This window comes from Aquarana catesbeiana, linkage group LG02, assembly GCF_042186555.1.
Source record: "Aquarana catesbeiana isolate 2022-GZ linkage group LG02, ASM4218655v1, whole genome shotgun sequence".
NCBI classification, from domain to species: Eukaryota; Metazoa; Chordata; class Amphibia; order Anura; family Ranidae; genus Aquarana; species Aquarana catesbeiana.
The window spans coordinates 157,805-170,280 of record NC_133325.1 but is presented as its reverse complement, the minus strand read 5'-3'; positions in this window follow the sequence as shown (position 1 = coordinate 170,280).

Here is a 12,476-nt window from a genome sequence, read left to right as displayed (position 1 = left end):
ACAGCTTCAAACTGAGCATGCTCAGACTGAGTCCTACAACAAGTTAAATAGGCACCTGTGAGCAATTAACCACACCCCTTAATTGATAGACTGATGAAACAAGAAAAAAAAAAAAGCTATTTAAAAAGTGACAGCAAAAGGCAAATTAAAAACTAAAAGGAAAAGTCCCCAAAATGCAACCCAGCAAACACCAACAGACAGCAAACACACACCAACAGACAGCAAACACCAACAGACAGCAAGACTTGTATACTCTAACACTTGTTTTTAACTCCCACTTAATCCAGCTCCACTTACACCAAGCTCCACAGCTTCAAACTGAGCATGCTCAGACTGAGTCCTACAACAAGTTAAATAGGCACCTGTGAGCAATTAACCACACCCCTTAATTGATAGACTGATGAAACAAGAAAAAAAAAAAGAAAAAAAAAAGCTATTAAAAAAGTGACAGCAAAAGGCAAATTAAAAACTAAAAGGAAAAGTCCCCAAAATGCAACCCAGCAAACACCAACAGACAGCAAACACACACCAACAGACAGCAAACACCAACAGACAGCAAGACTTGTATACTCTAACACTTGTTTTTAACTCCCACTTAATCCAGCTCCACTTACACCAAGCTCCACAGCTTCAAACTGAGCACGCTCAGACTGAGTCCTACAACAAGTTAAATAGGCACCTGTGAGCAATTAACCACACCCCTTAACCCCTTCAAACCCCTTAACCCCTTCAAACTGAGCACGCTCAGACTGAGTCCTACAACAAGTTAAATAGGCACCTGTGAGCAATTAACCACACCCCTTAATTGATAGACTGATGAAACAAGAAAAAAAAAAAAAGCTATTTAAAAAGTGACAGCAAAAGGCAAATTAAAAACTAAAAGGAAAAGTCCCCAAAATGCAACCCAGCAAACACCAACAGACAGCAAACACACACCAACAGACAGCAAACACCAACAGACAGCAAGACTTGTATACTCTAACACTTGTTTTTAACTCCCACTTAATCCAGCTCCACTTACACCAAGCTCCACAGCTTCAAACTGAGCATGCTCAGACTGAGTCCTACAACAAGTTAAATAGGCACCTGTGAGCAATTAACCACACCCCTTAATTGATAGACTGATGAAACAAGAAAAAAAAAAAAGCTATTTAAAAAGTGACAGCAAAAGGCAAATTAAAAACTAAAAGGAAAAGTCCCCAAAATGCAACCCAGCAAACACCAACAGACAGCAAACACACACCAACAGACAGCAAACACCAACAGACAGCAAGACTTGTATACTCTAACACTTGTTTTTAACTCCCACTTAATCCAGCTCCACTTACACCAAGCTCCACAGCTTCAAACTGAGCACGCTCAGACTGAGTCCTACAACAAGTTAAATAGGCACCTGTGAGCAATTAACCACACCCCTTAATTGATAGACTGATGAAACAAGAAAAAAAAAAAAAAAGCTATTTAAAAAGTGACAGCAAAAGGCAAATTAAAAACTAAAAGGAAAAGTCCCCAAAATGCAACCCAGCAAACACCAACAGACAGCAAACACACACCAACAGACAGCAAACACCAACAGACAGCAAGACTTGTATACTCTAACACTTGTTTTTAACTCCCACTTAATCCAGCTCCACTTACACCAAGCTCCACAGCTTCAAACTGAGCATGCTCAGACTGAGTCCTACAACACGTTAAATAGGCACCTGTGAGCAATTAACCACACCCCTTAATTGATAGACTGATAAAACAAGAAAAAAAAAAAAAAAAAAAAGCTATTTAAAAAGTGACAGCAAAAGGCAAATTAAAAACTAAAAGGAAAAGTCCCCAAAATGCAACCCAGCAAACACCAACAGAAAGCAAACACACACCAACAGACAGCAAACACCAACAGACAGCAAGACTTGTATACTCTAACACTTGTTTTTAACTCCCACTTAATCCAGCTCCACTTACACCAAGCTCCACAGCTTCAAACTGAGCATGCTCAGACTGAGTCCTACAACAAGTTAAATAGGCACCTGTGAGCAATTAACCACACCCCTTAATTGATAGACTGATGAAACAAGAAAAAAAAAAAAAAAAAAAAGCTATTTAAAAAGTGACAGCAAAAGGCAAATTAAAAACTAAAAGGAAAAGTCCCCAAAATGCAACCCAGCAAACACCAACAGACAGCAAACACACACCAACAGACAGCAAACACTAACAGACAGCAAGACTTGTATACTCTAACACTTGTTTTTAACTCCCACTTAATCCAGCTCCACTTACACCAAGCTCCACAGCTTCAAACTGAGCACGCTCAGACTGAGTCCTACAACAAGTTAAATAGGCACCTGTGAGCAATTAACCACACCCCTTAACCCCTTCAAACCCCTTAACCCCTTCAAACTGAGCACGCTCAGACTGAGTCCTACAACAAGTTAAATAGGCACCTGTGAGCAATTAACCACACCCCTTAATTGATAGACTGATGAAACAAGAAAAAAAAAAAAAAAGCTATTTAAAAAGTGACAGCAAAAGGCAAATTAAAAACTAAAAGGAAAAGTCCCCAAAATGCAACCCAGCAAACACCAACAGACAGCAAACACACACCAACAGACAGCAAACACCAACAGACAGCAAGACTTGTATACTCTAACACTTGTTTTTAACTCCCACTTAATCCAGCTCCACTTACACCAAGCTCCACAGCTTCAAACTGAGCACGCTCAGACTGAGTCCTACAACAAGTTAAATAGGCACCTGTGAGCAATTAACCACACCCCTTAATTGATAGACTGATGAAACAAGAAAAAAAAAAAAAAAAGCTATTTAAAAAGTGACAGCAAAAGGCAAATTAAAAACTAAAAGGAAAAGTCCCCAAAATGCAACCCAGCAAACACCAACAGACAGCAAACACACACCAACAGACAGCAAACACCAACAGACAGCAAGACTTGTATACTCTAACACTTGTTTTTAACTCCCACTTAATCCAGCTCCACTTACACCAAGCTCCACAGCTTCAAACTGAGCATGCTCAGACTGAGTCCTACAACAAGTTAAATAGGCACCTGTGAGCAATTAACCACACCCCTTAACCCCTTCAAACCCCTTAACCCCTTCAAACTGAGCACGCTCAGACTGAGTCCTACAACAAGTTAAATAGGCACCTGTGAGCAATTAACCACACCCCTTAATTGATAGACTGATGAAACAAGAAAAAAAAAAAAAAAGCTATTTAAAAAGTGACAGCAAAAGGCAAATTAAAAACTAAAAGGAAAAGTCCCCAAAATGCAACCCAGCAAACACCAACAGACAGCAAACACACACCAACAGACAGCAAACACCAACAGACAGCAAGACTTGTATACTCTAACACTTGTTTTTAACTCCCACTTAATCCAGCTCCACTTACACCAAGCTCCACAGCTTCAAACTGAGCATGCTCAGACTGAGTCCTACAACAAGTTAAATAGGCACCTGTGAGCAATTAACCACACCCCTTAATTGATAGACTGATGAAACAAGAAAAAAAAAAAAAAAGCTATTTAAAAAGTGACAGCAAAAGGCAAATTAAAAACTAAAAGGAAAAGTCCCCAAAATGCAACCCAGCAAACACCAACAGACAGCAAACACACACCAACAGACAGCAAACACCAACAGACAGCAAGACTTGTATACTCTAACACTTGTTTTTAACTCCCACTTAATCCAGCTCCACTTACACCAAGCTCCACAGCTTCAAACTGAGCACGCTCAGACTGAGTCCTACAACAAGTTAAATAGGCACCTGTGAGCAATTAACCACACCCCTTAATTGATAGACTGATGAAACAAGAAAAAAAAAAAAAGCTATTTAAAAAGTGACAGCAAAAGGCAAATTAAAAACTAAAAGGAAAAGTCCCCAAAATGCAACCCAGCAAACACTAACAGACAGCAAACACACACCAACAGACAGCAAACACCAACAGACAGCAAGACTTGTATACTCTAACACTTGTTTTTAACTCCCACTTAATCCAGCTCCACTTACACCAAGCTCCACAGCTTCAAACTGAGCATGATCAGACTGAGTCCTACAACAAGTTAAATAGGCACCTGTGAGCAATTAACCACACACCTTAATTGATAGACTGATGAAACAAGAAAAAAAAAAAGCTATTTAAAAAGTGACAGCAAAAGGCAAGTTAAAAACTAAAAGCAAAAGTCCCCAAAATGCAACCCAGCAAACACCAACAGACAGCAAACACACACCAACAGACAGCAAACACCAACAGACAGCAAGACTTGTATACTCTAACACTTGTTTTTAACTCCCACTTAATCCAGCTCCACTTACACCAAGCTCCACAGCTTCAAACTGAGCATGCTCAGACTGAGTCCTACAACACGTTAAATAGGCACCTGTGAGCAATTAACCACACCCCTTAATTGATAGACTGATGAAACAAGAAAAAAAAAAAAAAAAAAAGCTATTTAAAAAGTGACAGCAAAAGGCAAATTAAAAACTAAAAGGAAAAGTCCCCAAAATGCAACCCAGCAAACACCAACAGAAAGCAAACACACACCAACAGACAGCAAACACCAACAGACAGCAAGACTTGTATACTCTAACACTTGTTTTTAACTCCCACTTAATCCAGCTCCACTTACACCAAGCTCCACAGCTTCAAACTGAGCATGCTCAGACTGAGTCCTACAACAAGTTAAATAGGCACCTGTGAGCAATTAACCACACCCCTTAATTGATAGACTGATGAAACAAGAAAAAAAAAAAAAAAAAAAAGCTATTTAAAAAGTGACAGCAAAAGGCAAATTAAAAACTAAAAGGAAAAGTCCCCAAAATGCAACCCAGCAAACACCAACAGACAGCAAACACACACCAACAGACAGCAAACACCAACAGACAGCAAGACTTGTATACTCTAACACTTGTTTTTAACTCCCACTTAATCCAGCTCCACTTACACCAAGCTCCACAGCTTCAAACTGAGCATGCTCAGACTGAGTCCTACAACAAGTTAAATAGGCACCTGTGAGCAATTAACCACACCCCTTAATTGATAGACTGATGAAACAAGAAAAAAAAAAAAGCTATTTAAAAAGTGACAGCAAAAGGCAAATTAAAAACTAAAAGGAAAAGTCCCCAAAATGCAACCCAGCAAACACCAACAGACAGCAAACACACACCAACAGACAGCAAACACCAACAGACAGCAAGACTTGTATACTCTAACACTTGTTTTTAACTCCCACTTAATCCAGCTCCACTTACACCAAGCTCCACAGCTTCAAACTGAGCATGCTCAGACTGAGTCCTACAACAAGTTAAATAGGCACCTGTGAGCAATTAACCACACCCCTTAATTGATAGACTGATGAAACAAGAAAAAAAAAAAGAAAAAAAAAAGCTATTAAAAAAGTGACAGCAAAAGGCAAATTAAAAACTAAAAGGAAAAGTCCCCAAAATGCAACCCAGCAAACACCAACAGACAGCAAACACACACCAACAGACAGCAAACACCAACAGACAGCAAGACTTGTATACTCTAACACTTGTTTTTAACTCCCACTTAATCCAGCTCCACTTACACCAAGCTCCACAGCTTCAAACTGAGCACGCTCAGACTGAGTCCTACAACAAGTTAAATAGGCACCTGTGAGCAATTAACCACACCCCTTAACCCCTTCAAACCCCTTAACCCCTTCAAACTGAGCACGCTCAGACTGAGTCCTACAACAAGTTAAATAGGCACCTGTGAGCAATTAACCACACCCCTTAATTGATAGACTGATGAAACAAGAAAAAAAAAAAAAGCTATTTAAAAAGTGACAGCAAAAGGCAAATTAAAAACTAAAAGGAAAAGTCCCCAAAATGCAACCCAGCAAACACCAACAGACAGCAAACACACACCAACAGACAGCAAACACCAACAGACAGCAAGACTTGTATACTCTAACACTTGTTTTTAACTCCCACTTAATCCAGCTCCACTTACACCAAGCTCCACAGCTTCAAACTGAGCATGCTCAGACTGAGTCCTACAACAAGTTAAATAGGCACCTGTGAGCAATTAACCACACCCCTTAATTGATAGACTGATGAAACAAGAAAAAAAAAAAAGCTATTTAAAAAGTGACAGCAAAAGGCAAATTAAAAACTAAAAGGAAAAGTCCCCAAAATGCAACCCAGCAAACACCAACAGACAGCAAACACACACCAACAGACAGCAAACACCAACAGACAGCAAGACTTGTATACTCTAACACTTGTTTTTAACTCCCACTTAATCCAGCTCCACTTACACCAAGCTCCACAGCTTCAAACTGAGCACGCTCAGACTGAGTCCTACAACAAGTTAAATAGGCACCTGTGAGCAATTAACCACACCCCTTAATTGATAGACTGATGAAACAAGAAAAAAAAAAAAAAAGCTATTTAAAAAGTGACAGCAAAAGGCAAATTAAAAACTAAAAGGAAAAGTCCCCAAAATGCAACCCAGCAAACACCAACAGACAGCAAACACACACCAACAGACAGCAAACACCAACAGACAGCAAGACTTGTATACTCTAACACTTGTTTTTAACTCCCACTTAATCCAGCTCCACTTACACCAAGCTCCACAGCTTCAAACTGAGCACGCTCAGACTGAGTCCTACAACAAGTTAAATAGGCACCTGTGAGCAATTAACCACACCCCTTAATTGATAGACTGATGAAACAAGAGAAAAAAAAAAAGCTATTTAAAAAGTGACAGCAAAAGGCAAATTAAAACTAAAAGGAAAAGTCCCCAAAATGCAACCCAGCAAACACCAACAGACAGCAAACACACACCAACAGACAGCAAACACCAACAGACAGCAAGACTTGTATACTCTAACACTTGTTTTTAATTCCCACTTAATCCAGCTCCACTTACACCAAGCTCCACAGCTTCAAACTGAGCATGCTCAGACTGAGTCCTACAACAAGTTAAATAGGCACCTGTAATCAATTAACCACACCCCTTAATTGATAGACTGATGAAACAAGAAAAAAAAAAAAGCTATTTAAAAAGTGACAGCAAAAGGCAAATTAAAAACTAAAAGGAAAAGTCCCCAAAATGCAACCCAGCAAACACCAACAGACAGCAAACACACACCAACAGACAGCAAACACCAACAGACAGCAAGACTTGTATACTCTAACACTTGTTTTTAACTCCCACTTAATCCAGCTCCACTTACACCAAGCTCCACAGCTTCAAACTGAGCACGCTCAGACTGAGTCCTACAACAAGTTAAATAGGCACCTGTGAGCAATTAACCACACCCCTTAATTGATAGACTGATGAAACAAGAAAAAAAAAAAAAAAGCTATTTAAAAAGTGACAGCAAAAGGCAAATTAAAAACTAAAAGGAAAAGTCCCCAAAATGCAACCCAGCAAACACCAACAGACAGCAAACACACACCAACAGACAGCAAACACCAACAGACAGCAAGACTTGTATACTCTAACACTTGTTTTTAACTCCCACTTAATCCAGCTCCACTTACACCAAGCTCCACAGCTTCAAACTGAGCATGCTCAGACTGAGTCCTACAACAAGTTAAATAGGCACCTGTGAGCAATTAACCACACCCCTTAATTGATAGACTGATGAAACAAGAAAAAAAAAAAAAAAAAAAGCTATTTAAAAAGTGACAGCAAAAGGCAAATTAAAAACTAAAAGCAAAAGTCCCCAAAATGCAACCCAGCAAACACCAACAGACAGCAAACACACACCAACAGACAGCAAACACCAACAGACAGCAAGACTTGTATACTCTAACACTTGTTTTTAACTCCCACTTAATCCAGCTCCACTTAAACCAAGCTCCACAGCTTCAAACTGAGCATGCTCAGACTGAGTCCTACAACAAGTTAAATAGGCACCTGTGAGCAATTAACCACACCCCTTAATTGATAGACTGATGAAACAAGAAAAAAAAAAAAAGCTATTTAAAAAGTGACAGCAAAAGGCAAATTAAAAACTAAAAGGAAAAGTCCCCAAAATGCAACCCAGCAAACACCAACAGACAGCAAACACACACCAACAGACAGCAAACACCAACAGACAGCAAGACTTGTATACTCTAACACTTGTTTTTAACTCCCACTTAATCCAGCTCCACTTACACCAAGCTCCACAGCTTCAAACTGAGCACGCTCAGACTGAGTCCTACAACAAGTTAAATAGGCACCTGTGAGCAATTAACCACACCCCTTAATTGATAGACTGATGAAACAAGAAAAAAAAAAAAAAAGCTATTTAAAAAGTGACAGCAAAAGGCAAATTAAAAACTAAAAGGAAAAGTCCCCAAAATGCAACCCAGCAAACACCAACAGACAGCAAACACACACCAACAGACAGCAAACACCAACAGACAGCAAGACTTGTATACTCTAACACTTGTTTTTAACTCCCACTTAATCCAGCTCCACTTACACCAAGCTCCACAGCTTCAAACTGAGCACGCTCAGACTGAGTCCTACAACAAGTTAAATAGGCACCTGTGAGCAATTAACCACACCCCTTAATTGATAGACTGATGAAACAAGAGAAAAAAAAAAAGCTATTTAAAAAGTGACAGCAAAAGGCAAATTAAAACTAAAAGGAAAAGTCCCCAAAATGCAACCCAGCAAACACCAACAGACAGCAAACACACACCAACAGACAGCAAACACCAACAGACAGCAAGACTTGTATACTCTAACACTTGTTTTTAATTCCCACTTAATCCAGCTCCACTTACACCAAGCTCCACAGCTTCAAACTGAGCATGCTCAGACTGAGTCCTACAACAAGTTAAATAGGCACCTGTAATCAATTAACCACACCCCTTAATTGATAGACTGATGAAACAAGAAAAAAAAAAAAGCTATTTAAAAAGTGACAGCAAAAGGCAAATTAAAAACTAAAAGGAAAAGTCCCCAAAATGCAACCCAGCAAACACCAACAGACAGCAAACACACACCAACAGACAGCAAACACCAACAGACAGCAAGACTTGTATACTCTAACACTTGTTTTTAACTCCCACTTAATCCAGCTCCACTTACACCAAGCTCCACAGCTTCAAACTGAGCACGCTCAGACTGAGTCCTACAACAAGTTAAATAGGCACCTGTGAGCAATTAACCACACCCCTTAATTGATAGACTGATGAAACAAGAAAAAAAAAAAAAAAAGCTATTTAAAAAGTGACAGCAAAAGGCAAATTAAAAACTAAAAGGAAAAGTCCCCAAAATGCAACCCAGCAAACACCAACAGACAGCAAACACACACCAACAGACAGCAAACACCAACAGACAGCAAGACTTGTATACTCTAACACTTGTTTTTAACTCCCACTTAATCCAGCTCCACTTACACCAAGCTCCACAGCTTCAAACTGAGCATGCTCAGACTGAGTCCTACAACAAGTTAAATAGGCACCTGTGAGCAATTAACCACACCCCTTAATTGATAGACTGATGAAACAAGAAAAAAAAAAAAAAAAAAAGCTATTTAAAAAGTGACAGCAAAAGGCAAATTAAAAACTAAAAGCAAAAGTCCCCAAAATGCAACCCAGCAAACACCAACAGACAGCAAACACACACCAACAGACAGCAAACACCAACAGACAGCAAGACTTGTATACTCTAACACTTGTTTTTAACTCCCACTTAATCCAGCTCCACTTAAACCAAGCTCCACAGCTTCAAACTGAGCACGCTCAGACTGAGTCCTACAACAAGTTAAATAGGCACCTGTGAGCAATTAACCACACCCCTTAATTGATAGACTGATGAAACAAGAAAAAAAAAAAAGCTATTTAAAAAGTGACAGCAAAAGGCAAATTAAAAACTAAAAGGAAAAGTCCCCAAAATGCAACCCAGCAAACACCAACAGACAGCAAACACACACCAACAGACAGCAAACACACACCAACAGACAGCAAACACCAACAGACAGCAAGACTTGTATACTCTAACACTTGTTTTTAACTCCCACTTAATCCAGCTCCACTTACACCAAGCTCCACAGCTTCAAACTGAGCACGCTCAGACTGAGTCCTACAACAAGTTAAATAGGCACCTGTGAGCAATTAACCACACCCCTTAATTGATAGACTGATGAAACAAGAAAAAAAAAAAAAAAGCTATTTAAAAAGTGACAGCAAAAGGCAAATTAAAAACTAAAAGGAAAAGTCCCCAAAATGCAACCCAGCAAACACCAACAGACAGCAAACACACACCAACAGACAGCAAACACCAACAGACAGCAAGACTTGTATACTCTAACACTTGTTTTTAACTCCCACTTAATCCAGCTCCACTTACACCAAGCTCCACAGCTTCAAACTGAGCACGCTCAGACTGAGTCCTACAACAAGTTAAATAGGCACCTGTGAGCAATTAACCACACCCCTTAATTGATAGACTGATGAAACAAGAGAAAAAAAAAAAGCTATTTAAAAAGTGACAGCAAAAGGCAAATTAAAACTAAAAGGAAAAGTCCCCAAAATGCAACACAGCAAACACCAACAGACAGCAAACACACACCAACAGACAGCAAACACCAACAGACAGCAAGACTTGTATACTCTAACACTTGTTTTTAATTCCCACTTAATCCAGCTCCACTTACACCAAGCTCCACAGCTTCAAACTGAGCATGCTCAGACTGAGTCCTACAACAAGTTAAATAGGCACCTGTAATCAATTAACCACACCCCTTAATTGATAGACTGATGAAACAAGAAAAAAAAAAAAAGCTATTTAAAAAGTGACAGCAAAAGGCAAATTAAAAACTAAAAGGAAAAGTCCCCAAAATGCAACCCAGCAAACACCAACAGACAGCAAACACACACCAACAGACAGCAAACACCAACAGACAGCAAGACTTGTATACTCTAACACTTGTTTTTAACTCCCACTTAATCCAGCTCCACTTACACCAAGCTCCACAGCTTCAAACTGAGCACGCTCAGACTGAGTCCTACAACAAGTTAAATAGGCACCTGTGAGCAATTAACCACACCCCTTAATTGATAGACTGATGAAACAAGAAAAAAAAAAAAAAAGCTATTTAAAAAGTGACAGCAAAAGGCAAATTAAAAACTAAAAGGAAAAGTCCCCAAAATGCAACCCAGCAAACACCAACAGACAGCAAACACACACCAACAGACAGCAAACACCAACAGACAGCAAGACTTGTATACTCTAACACTTGTTTTTAACTCCCACTTAATCCAGCTCCACTTACACCAAGCTCCACAGCTTCAAACTGAGCATGCTCAGACTGAGTCCTACAACAAGTTAAATAGGCACCTGTGAGCAATTAACCACACCCCTTAATTGATAGACTGATGAAACAAGAAAAAAAAAAAAAAAAAAGCTATTTAAAAAGTGACAGCAAAAGGCAAATTAAAAACTAAAAGCAAAAGTCCCCAAAATGCAACCCAGCAAACACCAACAGACAGCAAACACACACCAACAGACAGCAAACACCAACAGACAGCAAGACTTGTATACTCTAACACTTGTTTTTAACTCCCACTTAATCCAGCTCCACTTAAACCAAGCTCCACAGCTTCAAACTGAGCACGCTCAGACTGAGTCCTACAACAAGTTAAATAGGCACCTGTGAGCAATTAACCACACCCCTTAATTGATAGACTGATGAAACAAGAAAAAAAAAAAAAGCTATTTAAAAAGTGACAGCAAAAGGCAAATTAAAAACTAAAAGGAAAAGTCCCCAAAATGCAACCCAGCAAACACCAACAGACAGCAAACACACACCAACAGACAGCAAACACCAACAGACAGCAAGACTTGTATACTCTAACACTTGTTTTTAACTCCCACTTAATCCAGCTCCACTTACACCAAGCTCCACAGCTTCAAACTGAGCATGCTCAGACTGAGTCCTACAACAAGTTAAATAGGCACCTGTGAGCAATTAACCACACCCCTTAATTGATAGACTGATGAAACAAGAAAAAAAAAAAGAAAAAAAAAGCTATTTAAAAAGTGACAGCAAAAGGCAAATTAAAAACTAAAAGGAAAAGTCCCCAAAATGCAACCCAGCAAACACCAACAGACAGCAAACACACACCAACAGACAGCAAACACCAACAGACAGCAAGACTTGTATACTCTAACACTTGTTTTTAACTCCCACTTAATCCAGCTCCACTTACACCAAGCTCCACAGCTTCAAACTGAGCACGCTCAGACTGAGTCCTACAACAAGTTAAATAGGCACCTGTGAGCAATTAACCACACCCCTTAACCCCTTCAAACCCCTTAACCCCTTCAAACTGAGCACGCTCAGACTGAGTCCTACAACAAGTTAAATAGGCACCTGTGAGCAATTAACCACACCCCTTAATTGATAGACTGATGAAACAAGAAGAAAAAAAAAAGCTATTTAAAAAGTGACAGCAAAAGGCAAATTAAAAACTAAAAGGAAAAGTCCCCAAA